Below are 15199 nucleotides of genomic sequence, written 5' to 3'. Positions count from 1 at the left end.
CCGCAGAGCAGCTGGTAGTTTCGAACTTCTGACCTTGCGGTTCGCAGCCCTATTCGTAACCACTATGCTACCAGAGGGAGAAGATGGGTATCATATAAAAATCACCAAGGAGCTAAAGGATACAGAAGCTGAGACAAGATTTTTTTCCTAGAACCAATAGAAAGCCTTCTGGAATTGGTCCCCTGAATTCTGACTTCCAGCCTCAGAACTCTGAGAATATCATTTCTGTTCTTTAAAGCCACTGACTTGTGGTATTTCTGTTGCAGCAGCACTAGGCATATATTTATTAGTCTTGTTTTCCAAGTGGAATTGGAAACTAGGTGAAGTGAAACCATTCAAACCCAGGTGAGAAAGATAATGAAGGGTCTAAGCCTTATGTCTACTCTAGAAGCTCATTCGTCCAAATTACTAAATGGGTACTTTGTATGGACACAGTACCAAATGATCACTATTACATCTCATGGTCCACTGACAACATTGAGGAAACAACCCCATTAACCCCCCAGATACTGTATCACCAGTTTTTCTGGAGCAATTTCTCATACAAGTAGGAGAGTCTTTTATTATCCTTCAGAATATATGTAAGATTTGCCTGGCTATATACCTGATTTGTTTACAAAAATAACTCCTCTTGTAAACAGGCAGCTGACAGTTAAAACCGATGGGTTCTCAGAATCCCATGGCCAATGGGCCTCCAAAAGAAACAGCCCTGAACTGGTTCAGATGGTATTTGACACCAGGGTTACACCCATCTAGGCAAATTGAGGATTCACCCTTTTTAGAAGACCTTACAGTTGCAAACTCACAGTCTATACCAAAACATTTATACTTTCTCTATTATTACTTCTTGGCAAATAGAATAGTACTTACTTGCTTTAAACATTCTGTTGAGCCTTGTACTCCAACAAGATATTATGCCTCCAACAATAAGAAATTCCTTGAAACGAAGAAAACTGTCACATATTTTAGGCAACCTCATAAGAGGCCTGATAAAACATTACTATCATATTCTCAGTTAGACTAAAAGATGTTCAAAACTTGAACTTTCATGCTTTGGCAATTTTGTCACTTTTGTTGTTGTTAGGTGCCATCGAGTCAGTACCGACCCATAGTGACCTCTCTGCACAACAGAACGAAACACTGTCCAGTCCAGGACAAACCTCACAACCGTTGCTACCCCTGAGTTCATCTCTGCAGTCACTGTGCAAATCCATTTCACTGGTGGTCTTTCTCTTTTATTCCAATCCTCCATTTTATGAAACATGATATTCTTCTCAAGTGACTGGTCCCTCTAACAATATGTCCAAAGTATGAGAGACAAATTCTGGCCATCCTGGCTTCCAAGGAGCACTCTGGCTGTACTTCTTTCAACACAAACCTGTTTGTTCTTTTGGCAGTCCATGGCACTCTCAATATTCTCCTCCAACACCTTAACTCAAATACATCAATTCTTCTATGGTCTTCCTTATTCACTATCCAACATACACATGCATATGAGGTTATTGAAAATACCATGGCTTGGGTCAGGCATACCTTAGTCCTCAAACTGACATCTTTGCTCTTCAACACTTTAAAGAGGTCTTGTGAAGAAGCTTTGCCTAATGCAATATATCGTTTGATTTCTTGACTGCTGGTTTCATGAGTGCTGATGGTAGTTACAAGCAAAATGAAGTCTTTGACAACTTCAATCTTTTCTCCATTTATATGGATGTTGTTTATTGGTTCAGTAGTGAGGATTTTAATTTTCTTTACATTGAGATGCAACCCATACTGAAGGCTGTGGTCTTTGTTCTTCATCAGTAAGTATTTAAGCGTACTTCGTAAGCAAGTTTATCACAGGTTGTTAATTAATCTTCCTCCAATCCTGATGCCACATTTTTCTTCATATAATTCAGTTCAGCTGAATAAGAGATTGAATAAGTATGGTGAAAGAATACAACCCTGGCGCACACCTTTTTTCATTTTAAACCATTCTGTGTTCTTTTTTTCTGGTCAAACTTCCTCTTGGTCTCTATATAGGTTCCTCATGAATACAATTTAAGTGTTCTGGAATACTCATACTTTGCAATGTTGTCCATAGCTTGTCATGATCCACTCAATTGAAAGCCTTTGTGTAGTCAGTAAAGCACAGGTAAACATCTTTCTGGTATTCTCTGCTTTCAGCCAAGATCCATTGGACAGTCCTATGATTCATAAGCCAACAATGATATCTCTTCTCCTCTTCTGAATCTGACTTGAACCACTGGAAGTTCTCTGTATTACCTTTAGTAAAACTTACTCACATGGGATATCAATGACATTGTCTGATGATTTCCACATTCCATTGTGTCACCTCTCTTTGGAATGGGCATCCATACAGATCTCTTCCAGTCAGTTGGCCAGGTAGTTTTTAGTTTTCTTCCAAATTCCTTGGCATAGATGAGTGAGTACCTCCAGTGCTGCCTCATTTGTTGAAAGATTTCAATTTTGTATGCCACCAACTCCCAGTACCTTGTTCTTTGTCAATGCCTTCAGTGTACCTTGGACTTTTTCCTTCAGGATCATTGGCTTTTGATCATATGCTGCCTCTTGAAATGGCTGAACATTGAACATTTCTTTTTGGTACTGTAGTCCTTTTTTCTTTTTGGTACTGTATTCCTTCCATCATCTTTTGATGATTTCTGCACTATTCAATAATTTGCCCATAGAATCTTTCAATACCTCAAGTTGAGGTTTGAATTTTTTCTTCAGTTCCCTCAGCTTGAGAAATGCTGAGCATGTTCTTCCTTTTTGGTTTTCTAACTCCAGGTCTTTGCACATTTCGTTGTAATATTTGTTTTTGTCTTATCGAGCTGACCTTTGAAATGTTCTGTTCAGCTCTTGCACCTCCTCATTTCTTCGATTTGCTTTAGCATCTCTATGCTGGAGAGCAACTTTCTGAGTCTCTTCTGACATCCATTTTGGTCTTTTCCTTCTTTCAGGTCTTCTTAAAGACCTTTTGGCTTTCTTCCTGTATGATGTTCTTGATGTCATCCCACAACTCCCTGTTCTTCGGTCTTCAGTGTCTAATGCATCAAATCTGTTCTTTAGATGACCTCTAAATTTAAGTGGGATGTATTCAAGGTCATATTTTGGCTCTTGTGGACTTGTTTTAATTTTTTTCAGCTTCAACCTGAATTTGCATATAAGCAATTGATAGTCTGATAAGATGGAGCTTTTCCACGGTCTATTTCCAGAGATGTAGTCAATTTGATTTCTGTGTATTCCACCTGGAGAGGTCTATGTATATAGTCATCTTTTATGATGTTTAGAAAAGGTATTTGCAGTGTGCAAGACATTGGTCTTGCAAAATTCTATCATGAGATCTCTAGCATCATTTCTATCACCAAGGCCATATTTTCCAACCACTAATCCTTCTTCTTTGTTTCCAACCTTTGCGTTCCAAACATCAGTAATTATCAATACATCTTGATTGCATGTTTAATCAATTTCAGATTGAAGAAGCTGGTAGAATTCTTCAATTTCATCATCACTAGTTTTAGTGGTTGGTGCATAAATTTGAACAATAGTGGTATTAACTGGTCTTCCTTGTAGATGTATGGATATTATCCTATCACAGACAGCATTGTACCTCATGACAGATCTTGATATGTTCTTTTTGATGATGAATGCAATACCATCCCTCTTCAATTTGTCATTTCTGGCATAGTAAACCATGTGATTGTCATATCCAAAATAGCCAATACCAGTCCATTTCAGCTCACTAATGTCAGATACGGATGTTTATGCATTCCATTTCATTTTTTACCATTTCCAATTTTCCAAGATTCATACTTCATACATTCCATGTTCCAATTATTAATGATAGAGGGGTGATGGATGTCACATTTAGGAGCACAAACCACAGGTATTTGTCAAATCTTTGATAACATTAATAAACATAATTTCCTGATCTCTCTTGTATACTACAAGCTAAATTTGGCAAAGAAGTTCAGTTCTCCTTGGTTATGATTGTTAGTAGCTATTGCTGGATCACTGTGTTGAGAAAGATTCTGAAGCCTGAGGACTTACCAATACTTCTGCTCCATTGTAAGGTGACATTGTGAAACAATTCACAAAAAAGCACAGCTGAGCAAGGGAACAAATAAATGAGTCATTAAGCACTTGCAATATATTGGACAGTCTATAAACCATAACTTTTATTTAACTTTTTCCTAATTTAATAAGTAATATATGTTAGCGATAGTTGGAGAATATAAAAAATATTAAGATTTAAACAAATAGACATAGTTCCACTACTAGTGTTAATATGTTAGGAAATTTCTTTTTAATCTTTTTTCTAAGCTTTATAAAAAAGGAGCTTTAAATGGTAACAATAAAGATATGGTTTCTATTGGGACTAGACAGTACTGAAAACTATGGTTTGGGGCACTCTTGCCAATAAATGCTTGAAACAAAGGGTTTTTAAATACATTTGGGATACTCATTGCCACTGAGTTGATTCTAATTCATAGTAACTCTATATAACAGAGTAGAACTGCCCCCCATAGAGTTTTCAAGGCTCTAAGTCTTTATGGAATCTTTCTCTCATGGAGTAGCTGGTGGGCTTAAACTATTGACGATGTGGTTAGCAGCCAAGCACTTAACCACTGTGTCACCAGTGTGTATATAATAATATATCCTCTTCCAAGAAATTCATACATGGTGTGGTCATATTAGCATAGAATAATCTTGAGAATTTCCACAGTAAAGAAGCATATCCCCATGGAAACTTTCTTTCCTTCCTCCATTCCCTCCTTTTTTCTTTGCTTGCTTGCTTTCTAATTACTTACTAACATCTTAAAGGAGCCCTGGAAGACTGTGGGTTAGGTGTTGGGCAGCTAACACAATATCAGTGGTTCAAATCCCCCAGCTGTTCTTCAGGAGAAAGATGAGGTGGTCTGCTCCCATGAAAATGTACAGTCTTCTGTGAGGGTTGGAAACGTAAAGGAGGGGAGTGGTTGACTTTGCAGTCCAGGAGCGGAGGTCCCTGGGACCATCAAGGGAGAAGAGTGGAGAGCGGGACCCTACCCAGAGAGAAACAGTGATGCCAGAGATGGAGGCAGAGATGAAGACGTGGAGAGATGGAGTGACTGGGGACTGTAGACCCAGAGAGGGAAAGGGTCTATATGCTGACAACCGGGGGGCAGGCTTGCAGGGTATACCCTTTGATTGTTTGATGATGCATGGAGGGGACTGTAACCATGGCAATGAAACAATATATATATGATAGGATGAATGTAAAGCTAATGTTTTCCCATGTCAACTATCACATAATCCACAATAAAATATTTTGTTTTTAAATTACAGTCATAGAAATCCTATATAGAGTCACTATGATTTATAATCTACTCAGCAGCAGTGGGTTAGGTTTTTGGTTTTTAACTTCTTATAACAGAACTAGATTCTTAGAAACACACTTTGGGAAAAACTTGCCAAAATAAATGCAAATCTTAGTTGACATTCCCATGGTCCCTGACTCAATCTTCCTGAGTCGGGCAGCCAACATGAAATGAGGGAAGCAGGTCTAGTTTGTTAGTGCTAAGATGTTTGTATTGCATCTGGTGGTCTCTGATGAGTTAAAATGACTCAGAAAACACTGTGAGCTGAATAAGAATGCCAAATAAAATCCCACTAGGTTGATCCCCCTGGAAGTAAAGAACTAATAAACTCTGAAAACTCCTAAAACTTTTTAATTTGCATATTATTCTATCTTAATTTCCCAGAGCTCAAATTCGTGTTCTATGATCCCAAAGTGACCAAATTTTTATAATGAAGACATAATTCTTATTCACCAACAGTATGACTGGCACCAGCAGTATCCAGATAAAAGGAGGCAGAATTCCATATGTCAGGTTGGTCATCACTGCCCCTGGACACACTACACTGGAATACAGACCCTGGGGATACAGAGAGAGGATAGGAGTCATCAGATTTGTAATGTCATTATCATATGTAAGACGCCATCCTAGGCAAATTTCCTTTTATTTTCCCTTGAAACTGGAGATCTGTTCAGTTCAACAATCAATGTATTGTGTGTCTACTTTATGAAAGGAACCTGGAATGCAAGAGAAGGTCTCTACTCCCAAGAAACTCCTAATATAACAAACATTGACAGCTATACTGCGCCTTTACCTAAGGGAGAAATGGGGGAGAGATGGTGATACCAGATATATAATACCCATTGCCTCTAGCCTGAGATGGGAGCTGTGAGCACCAGAGAATACTGGAGCTTCTGTAACTCAAGAACTCAAAATGAGAAAGTTAGCCTGGAGTCCATCACCTAGTAAGTTCTACTTCAATAATAGAAATTTCAGTCTGCACAGAACTCTGTTGGTGGCTGTTAGTTACAGGCAGCATCTGGATTATCAATAAGATCCATTCCTAATCATGTCTCTAAGAATTTGAAGATTAAGCCAGAACAGGTGTATATGGTTGTTATTTAATCTTACTTTAATTAAGAAAAATCTTGAAGTCTTTTCAATGGTTTAAAATCTGCACCATAAGCGATGATGACATGAAGAGATGGGGCAACTGAGAACTCTAGACCCAGAGAGGGAGAGGGGCTGTGTGCTAATGACCAGGGGACAGTACCCTTTGGTTGTTTGATGATGCATGAAGGGGATTGTAACCATGGCAATGTGGCAATGTAACGATATATATGATAGGATGAGTGTAAAGCTAATGTTCTCCCATGTGAACTATCACATAATTCACAATAAAACAGTTTTTAAAAAATCTGTACCATATACAGCAAGTGAAGCTGATTGTGATGAAGATTTTGTCATGAGTAGGGCTGGCTCAACCGTTTTAAAGTGAGGGCAGATTTGCATAATATGTAGGGGCAAAGAAACTCTGAAACTTGCACTCTGCCGTAGAGATGTTAAAGCAAATGGAAGCTTGGTCTTCATTAAGCCCTTTGATTTCCAGACACTAGAAGCACTAAGAATAGTTTTCATTAAGGAATGTGCTAGAGATGATCCTCTAACATACATATTCCAGGGAGCAGGGGAAGGCTCTCCCTAGGATGAAGTTTTTATAGGAATAAAGAAATTCCAGAGCAAAAGGGATTGGCAAAACCACAATGGCATCAGGGTACAAATGCCTTGGAATGGAGAAATTCTCAGAAAGAACAAGAGGTCAATATTTAGAGAAGGTCAGGTTATGAACTTTGTGCTGATAGCACCTGCCACATATGAGTCACTAGACAGAGTCCATGATAAAGTACAGCAATGACTACAGATAGCTGGGCAGACTGACTGGTATCCAGATGAAGATGAAAGTCACACATGTATTTTCTCTCTCCTCTCATGTTTTAACTGCCTGGTCTTCTTTCCTTAGTGCCACAAAGTCTCTGCTATAATCTTTGGTGGGTAATACCAATGTGCTGTTGCTGTTAAATGCTGCCGAGTTAGTTCAGACTCATAGAGACCCTGTGTAGGTTTTCAAAGAAGCAGCTAGTGGGTTTGAATTGCCGACCTTGTGGTTCACAGTCCAGTGCTGATCCCACAGTGCCACACCAGGATTCCAATAGCAATATGGTGGCGATGGTGGTAGTGTGCCATGGAGTCAGTTCTGATTCATAACAACCCAGCATACAGTTTCTGAAGCTGCACAGCTTTACAGGAGCAGGAAGCCTCATCTTTCTCCCATGTAGTAGTTTCAAACTACTGACTTTGAGGTTAGCAGCGCAACTCATAACCACTATGCTACCAGAGCTCCTTAATAGCAATGGAGGTACCCAAAATTTGCTTGGGATAATTGCTACAGGATCTAGGAGCAGCTTGTAATTGGTAAATTGAGATGAAAGCTTGGCTGTGAAAACGCTGTGTTCTACTCATATTACAGATTCTTTACAGAAAAGATGCTGAGAGAATTGGCATTGAATTAATTCAACTACAGGGTTCAAAGGGAAGAATGCCTAGTCTAGTAAAAGACAGTCCAGATAACAACAGCTGGACAAAGGCCAACTCACCCTAGTCATCTGAGTGAGATGGCTAAATTGAAAATGAGGAAGGAAAATGTGAGGATTGTAATATATTGAGATTTTCACTTATAAAGGAGATAAGGTTTAATCTTTGGACTGTAATTTTTCCTTGGAAATTAAAAAAAAAAAATGGATGAGGTATATGTTGTTCAAACTTAAGAATGTTGTATATTGCTAATATTACTCTTTCTTCTGTCATTTTAAGCACATTGCTTAACCTCTAGAAGTTATGGTGGAAGATGGAGCAGACACTTGGAGACTTGAAATAGAAAAGAAAATAGATAGTGAGATAGTGAATGTTTTGATTTGTGTATAGTGTAATCCTAGACTAGATTTCATTAATGAACTGTTCTGACCCATTCCAGAACCTTTGTTTGGTGGGGGTGAAGGGTGGTAATTTAACTGGTGAATTGAGAGGCAACACAAGGGATCTCAAGTTGGTATCAGAGCTTTGGTTTTCAAAGTGTGGTGTTTAGATCCTTAAGTGTCACCAAGACATCCAGGGATGTTGTTGTTGTTGTTATGTGCCGTGGAGTCAGTTCTGACTCATAGCGACCCTGTACAGGGTTTCCGAGGCTGTAAATCTTTACAGGAGCAGAAATTATCATATTTCTCCTGTGGAACAGCTGGTAGTTTCGAACTGCTCTCCCTGAGGTTCACAGCCCAATTTGTAACCACTACACTACCAGAGCTCCAGGGATGTACAGGGTCAAAAATATTTTCATTCTAGTATGAAGACATTATTGCCTTGTTCACTCTTGGACAACTAATGAATGTATGCTTGTGTTGCAAAATTCCTCAGTTTTAATGCCTAATACAGTAAATATATAGAGATTGTTGTTATTACTAAGTGTTGTTGAGTCATTTACGACTCATAATGAGCCTGTATAAGGCTTCTGAGGAGTGGCTGGTTCACTTGAACCACTGACCTTGTGGTTCAAAATGACCAGTGCATTAATGCTCAACATCACACCAGGACTCCATATTGTTGTTATTGTTTTTAAGTGCCATTGAGTAGGACTCTGTATATATAGATATAGCGCACAATATCAAAAGCTCTTTGGAGTCCTCAATAGTTTTTAAGAACGTGAAGGGGTCCTCAGACCTAAAAGTGTGAGAGCCACTGTTTTAGAGGGAAGATCTCAGAAGAGAAACAGGTCTGCCTTGAGAAACTGTAGTCTCTTCTTAGGGCACAGACACTCTTTGATTGCCAAGTCCAGTGGAGGAGTCATTCCTTCCTCTCCCACCTTCTAGCCAGCCCAGAAAATAGGAACTTCAGCCCTCTTGGAAGATCAATCAGAAGCTTCCTTATCTCTTTCTGTGGAAGGAGGATGGGTGACTGGTAGGGGAAATATAGTGAGGCATGAGCATTTGTGGCTCAGCTCTTTCAGAGCTGTCTTGCCCAAACCAGTTCATGTTCATTTTCTCCTTTCATGTTCATTCATTCAGCTGACCCATGTTCTGCCATTGGAGGGAAGGTTATATCACCACTCTGTAGCTGAAGGGTAATATTAATTCACAGAAAAAGAACTAGAAATATTCTAATTTGATCCTCAGGTACAGTTTTACTAGAAAGAAAGCCAATTTTGTAATCATTCTATGTATATTACTCAAATAATGCATAAGCTAAAAGGGAAAGTGTGATTAATTTATGCCTTAGCTCCAACCTATGACCCTGGGTAAATACTGTTCTCTTGGCACCTTAGTTACCTCACTTAAAGAATGGTGATATCATAGCTGCCTCACAAACTTCTGAGTTAATTCAGATAAAGAGCCAAGAACAGTGTCAGAGCAGGTATTGGTGGTGATGTACCTTCGAGTCAATCCTGACTCATAGTGACCCTATATGGGGTTTCTGAGGCCATAAATCTTTACAGAAGGAGAAAGCCTCACCTTTCTCCTATGGAGTTCCTGGTAAATTCAAACTGCTGACCTTATGGTTAGCAGCCCAGCTTTTAATCCACGACACTACCAGGGCTCTGGTCATAACAGGGAGCTATTGCAGAGTCCTGGTATGATGCTGTAGGATAACCACAGGACCACAAGGTCAGTTTGAACTTCAAGGTCAGCGGTTCAAACTTACCAATTGTTTCTTGGAAACCCTATACTGAGTTGCTATGGGTCAGAACTGACTCGTCAGAACTTAATAACCACAATATTGCTTTATTATTAATAATTAGATAAATCAGACATCACCAAAAGCGTAAGACTGTGAGTCTTACGTATGAGTGTGAGCTACACAGCAAGAGTGACATAAACTAATTTTTGCTGTTCTAAAATGTTCTTTCATGACAACTGGAAACAGATAAGTCTTATCTTGTCTTCAGAGCAATTCTGCTCAATTGACCCTGGCGTACTTTCAGAAATCATAACAATCATTGTGGTGGTCAGCCTCAAATCAGAAATCCAAATGTAATAAGGATGCCACTGCTTTGTCATTTCCAGATCACTGAGACTGACCTCACCCGTTGGTTGAAGTTACTGTTCAAAGCCACACTCAAGAGGTCAGTGGCATATTTGGAAGAGCTCTATGGTTCCTGGCCTTTGCTGTGCTGGATGTCCTCAAGGCTGAAGTTAGATTTCAAGGCACTGCAGGATGATGTCCAGATGAGCTGAGATGGATGGTCAGGGTAACAGAGGAGAGGTTCCAGCTCTTGAATCTGAGGATGAAACAAACAAAATTATATCTTAATATCTGGTATGAACATTTGCATAAACGTTTAATGCATTCATAAATAAATAAGCAAATACAATCAAGACCCAACTCACAGACATTAGGATGAAGGCAACCATGGTAGTTTCTCATCTATAACATTAAAAAACATGACTTTTTTATATAAACAATTTTTAAAAACCTTCATAAGAGTTATAATTTATCACATACTTCTCAAGTTCTAGTACTTTAAAGATGTAATCTTTGATACTTAAAAACAGCTTGCCAGGTTGTTACTAATTCTATATTACATGTGGTAAAGAGAGGTGAGCTAGTCACCAAACGCAGTGTCTCCTCCCTCTTGAATATTCAGTTACCATCTATTTCCCAGAGTCCTGCTGTGGTGCTGCAGGATAATGCACTGAACTACAAGGTCGGGTTGAATAGCAAGGTCGGCGGTTCAAACCCACCAGCCGCTCCTCAAAAACCCTATACAGAGTAGCTATGAGTTGGAACTGACTCAAAGGCACTTAACAACAACAACAATCTATTCCCCAGTTTCCCTTGCAGTTAGGTATATCATTTATATTACTTCTGGCCAATGGAATATGAGTAGAAACTATACATAACTTTTCAAGGTCAATCATATAAACCTCCCATATGCAATACTTTTTCTTTGGTGGTGGTGGTTATGTGCCATGGAGTCAGTTCCAACTCATAGTGACTCTGTACAGGGTTTCTGAAGCTGTAAATCTTAACAGGAGCAGAAAGCCTCATCTTTCTCCCCCAGAACCACTGGAAGTTTCAAACTAGCTGACCTTGAAATTAGCAGTCTGACTCGTAACCACTATACTACCAGAGCTCCTTCCCATCTGCCAAATGGATACTGACATACAAAATGACCTTGAAATCTATGTGGAGGAAGGAGCAGAGCTTTCATTTCCCTGGGCATCTGAATGACTGCATGGAATATAGCAAGAACCCCTACACCCTCCAAACACCAACTAGACTATATATGAGTAAAACATACAATTCTTTTGCAACAAATCCAATGAGACTTTGGAATTATAGTGATTAGCCTTACCTTAATTAAGGCATTGTGCGCGGGGTTCCTGCCCTCCGCAGGGGTCGTGGGACACTAGCGAATACGCGGAATCGTCGGGTGAAGTAATGAATGAATACAACTCGAGAGGCTTTTCAACTTGTTGTACTGTCTGGCTATGCTCTCTAGCTTCTGCCCTTGCTTCTGCTTCCTGTTCTCTTTGCTGTCTGCCCTCTGTTCTCTGCTGTCTGTCCTCTGCCTTCTTCTTCCTCCTAGCTCTGCCATTTCCTTCAACTTGTTGTGCTATCTGGCTGTTCTCTCCTGCCTCTGCCTTCTGCTTCTACCTCCTCCTGCCGCTTCTGCCAGCCCAGCTCAGCAAGTCTTTATTTTTTATACTTAAAAATTACACAGTACATGCATTGACACTTTTATCATTTCTTGAATTATTACACAATTAGTCACAACATTCTTGCACCTGGTCATTAGACAACCTTAACAAGACTACTCTGTGATGTTCAGACTGACCTTCATGTTCTTTCCCAGTATGAGATAAAACTGTTTCTTCTTGTTTCTACTAAAAGACTATAAACTGTCTATCCTACATAATGTGTGCTATTATTTTTATAATAAAGGTATTCATTAAATCACTTAAGAGCTATGTGGCATAAAGCCCAACTTGGCTACTTGCTGCAAGACGTGTAGATTATTAAGTCAAAACTATCCTTCACTTAAGTTCATTATTGTCTGCTTGTTTACGCAGGTGTTTGTATGTAGGGGTTGAGAATTCTAGCTAGTAACTAATTGTGGTGAGGTCTATGGGGGTAGGTCAGCTTGACTTTAATATGCCTATCTGCTTTTGTGGCCTCACAAATGCAGTTACTTAGGTTTTCTATGAGAAGGAGTAGTTTACACAATTTCTCTTTGTATTCAATCCACCAAGGCTGAAAGCAATTGCTGCTAAGCTAGTTTTTCCTAAGGTTTGTAGAATTCAGAGTGAAAGCTGAGAATATTGCCATATTATATATATTTTTGCAAGTAAATTCAGGGCTAACTTGAAGGGAAGATAGAGGTCAGCTTTTGAGAATCATATGCCGTGCATAATGTCTCTCCCCCCAGTGTGGCCTTGCCAAGCACTGAGAGTTAAGCACTTCCCGCAGCATTGTACATGCATGGCAGAAACTAGGAAAGTCAGTTTAGAACACTGAAGATGTCTCAGCTTAGAAAACATATAATGTGATAACCAGGTTTGTTGGCCAGAATTACTATCATATTCTAAATTTTTACTCATATATCCACCTGTACACAAAAAGAAGTGATGCCATGTTGGAAACAAAAGTTTAAATTTGCTATCCTACTCTGCCTCTGTTTTTGGCCCATCTCCCCCCCTCCTCAAAATCGTTGAATGTTTAATTAGGAGCATTCACAAGAAATATAATGTATGCATTTATCAGAAAGAATTAAAAAATTGTGAAACATTGCATTTCCTTTTAAATTTATTCATCCAAAAACTTTTGGAAGTCCCCATATATATGTATAGATACAGAATCATCTATTATTCAAACCCCTTTAAAAGAAAGGAATAATTATCTCTTAATTTAAAATGAAGAAATGTAAACATAGTCCATGGAGCTAAGTAATTTGCCCAAAGTCCTTCAGCTAATAAATTAGGCAGATGGACTTTGAATTTGGAACTAGGACACATACCCACTGTGATGTAAAGAAAAGAAAAGAGAAAAGTTGAGTAAAAGAAAAGAGATAAATGATAAAACATAGCAATGACATTATGTTTCCCAAAGGACTAAATTCTTACAGCTGTTTCTGTATTACCTTTAGTAAAACTTTACTCGCATGGGATATCAAAGGCATTGTGCAATGATTTCCGCATTCTGTTGGGTCACCTCTCTTTGGAATGGGCACTAATATGGATCTCTTCCAATCAGTCGACCAGATAGTTGTCTTCCAAATTTCTCGGCATAGATGAGTGAGTGCCTCCTGTGTTGCCTCACTTTGTTGAAAGATTTCAAATTTTATTTCCATCAATTCCTGGCATCGTTTTCTTTACCAATTCCTCCAATGCACTCTGGACTTCTTCCTTCAGTGTCATTGACTCTTGATCATATGCTACCTCTTGAAATGGTTGAACATCAACCATTTCCTTTTGGTACAGTGACTCTGTGTATTCCTTCCATCTTCTTTTGATGCTTTCTGCATCATTCAATAATTTGCACAGAGAATACTTCAATAATGAAAGTCGAGGCTTGAATTTTTTCCTCAGTTCCCCCAGTTTGAGTAATGCTGAGTGTGTTCTTCCCTTTTGGTTTTCTGACTCCAGAGCTTTGCACATTTCATTGTAAAATTTGACCTTGTCTTTTTGAGCTAACCTTTGAAATTTTCTGTTCAGCTCTTGTATCTCCTCATTTCTTCCATTTGCTTTAGCATCTCTACACTGGAGAGCAAGTTTCAGTGTGTCTTCTGATATCCATTTTGATCTTTTCCTTCTTGTCTTCTTAATGACTTTTTTTATTCTTCCTGTATGATGTTCTTAATGTCATCCCACAACTCTTCTGGTCTTTGGTCTTTAGTGTTAATGTAGCAAATCAGTTCTTCAGATGATCTCTACATTCAAGTAGGATATATTCAAGGTCATATTTGGGCTCTCATGGACTCGTTTTCATTTCCTTCAGCTTCAGCTTGAATTTGCATATGAGCAATTGATGGTCTGTTCCACAATCTGCCCCTGGCCTTTTTTTTGGCTTATGATATGGAGCTTTTCAAGTAAAGTTTTACTAAAGGTAACAGAGAAATGGCTGCAAGCATACATTGACAGAGAACTTCCAGAGGTCCCAGCCAGATTCAGAAGAGGACATGGAACAAAGGGTATCATTGCTGATGTCCAATGAATCTTGGCTGAAAGCAGAGAATACCAGAACAATGTTTACCTGTGCTTTATTGACTATGCAAAGGCTTTCGATTGTGTGGATCATGACAAGCTACAGACAACATTGTGAAGTATGAGTATTCTGGAACACTTAATTGTGCTCATGAGGAATCTGTACATGGATCAAGAGGCAGTCGTTTGAACAGAACGTGGGAACACTGGATAGTTTTAAATTAAGAAAGGCATGCAACAGAGTTGTATTCTTTCACTGTACTTATTCAACCTGTTTGCTGAGCAAATAATCTGAGAAGCTGGGTTGTATGAAGAAAAATGTGGCATCAGGATTGGAGGAAGACTCATTAACAACCTGTGATATACAGATGATACATCCTTGCTGAAAGTGAAGAGGACTTAAAACATTTACTGATGAAGATCAAAGACCACAGCCTTCAGTATGGATTGCATCTCAATGTAAAGAAAACAAAAATCCTCACCACTGGATCAATAAACAACATTCTTTTCAACAGAGAAAAGATTGAAGTTGTCAAGGACGTCATTCTTCTTGGATCAACCATCAACCTTCATAGAAGCAGAAGTCAAGAAATCAAATGACATATTGCA

The 15199-nt window shown here is 38.9% G+C and overlaps 1 pseudogene; it reads right to left on the bottom strand.

Moving 5' to 3' along the window:
• Window positions 1-15199, bottom strand: part of LOC102821632 — a 76478-nt pseudogene that overhangs the window by 21102 nt on the left and 40177 nt on the right.

The sequence above is a fragment of the Chrysochloris asiatica genome, unplaced genomic scaffold, assembly GCF_000296735.1.
Source record: "Chrysochloris asiatica unplaced genomic scaffold, ChrAsi1.0 scaffold00241, whole genome shotgun sequence".
NCBI classification, from domain to species: Eukaryota; Metazoa; Chordata; class Mammalia; order Afrosoricida; family Chrysochloridae; genus Chrysochloris; species Chrysochloris asiatica.
This window is presented reverse-complemented; position numbering and strand designations above follow the sequence as displayed.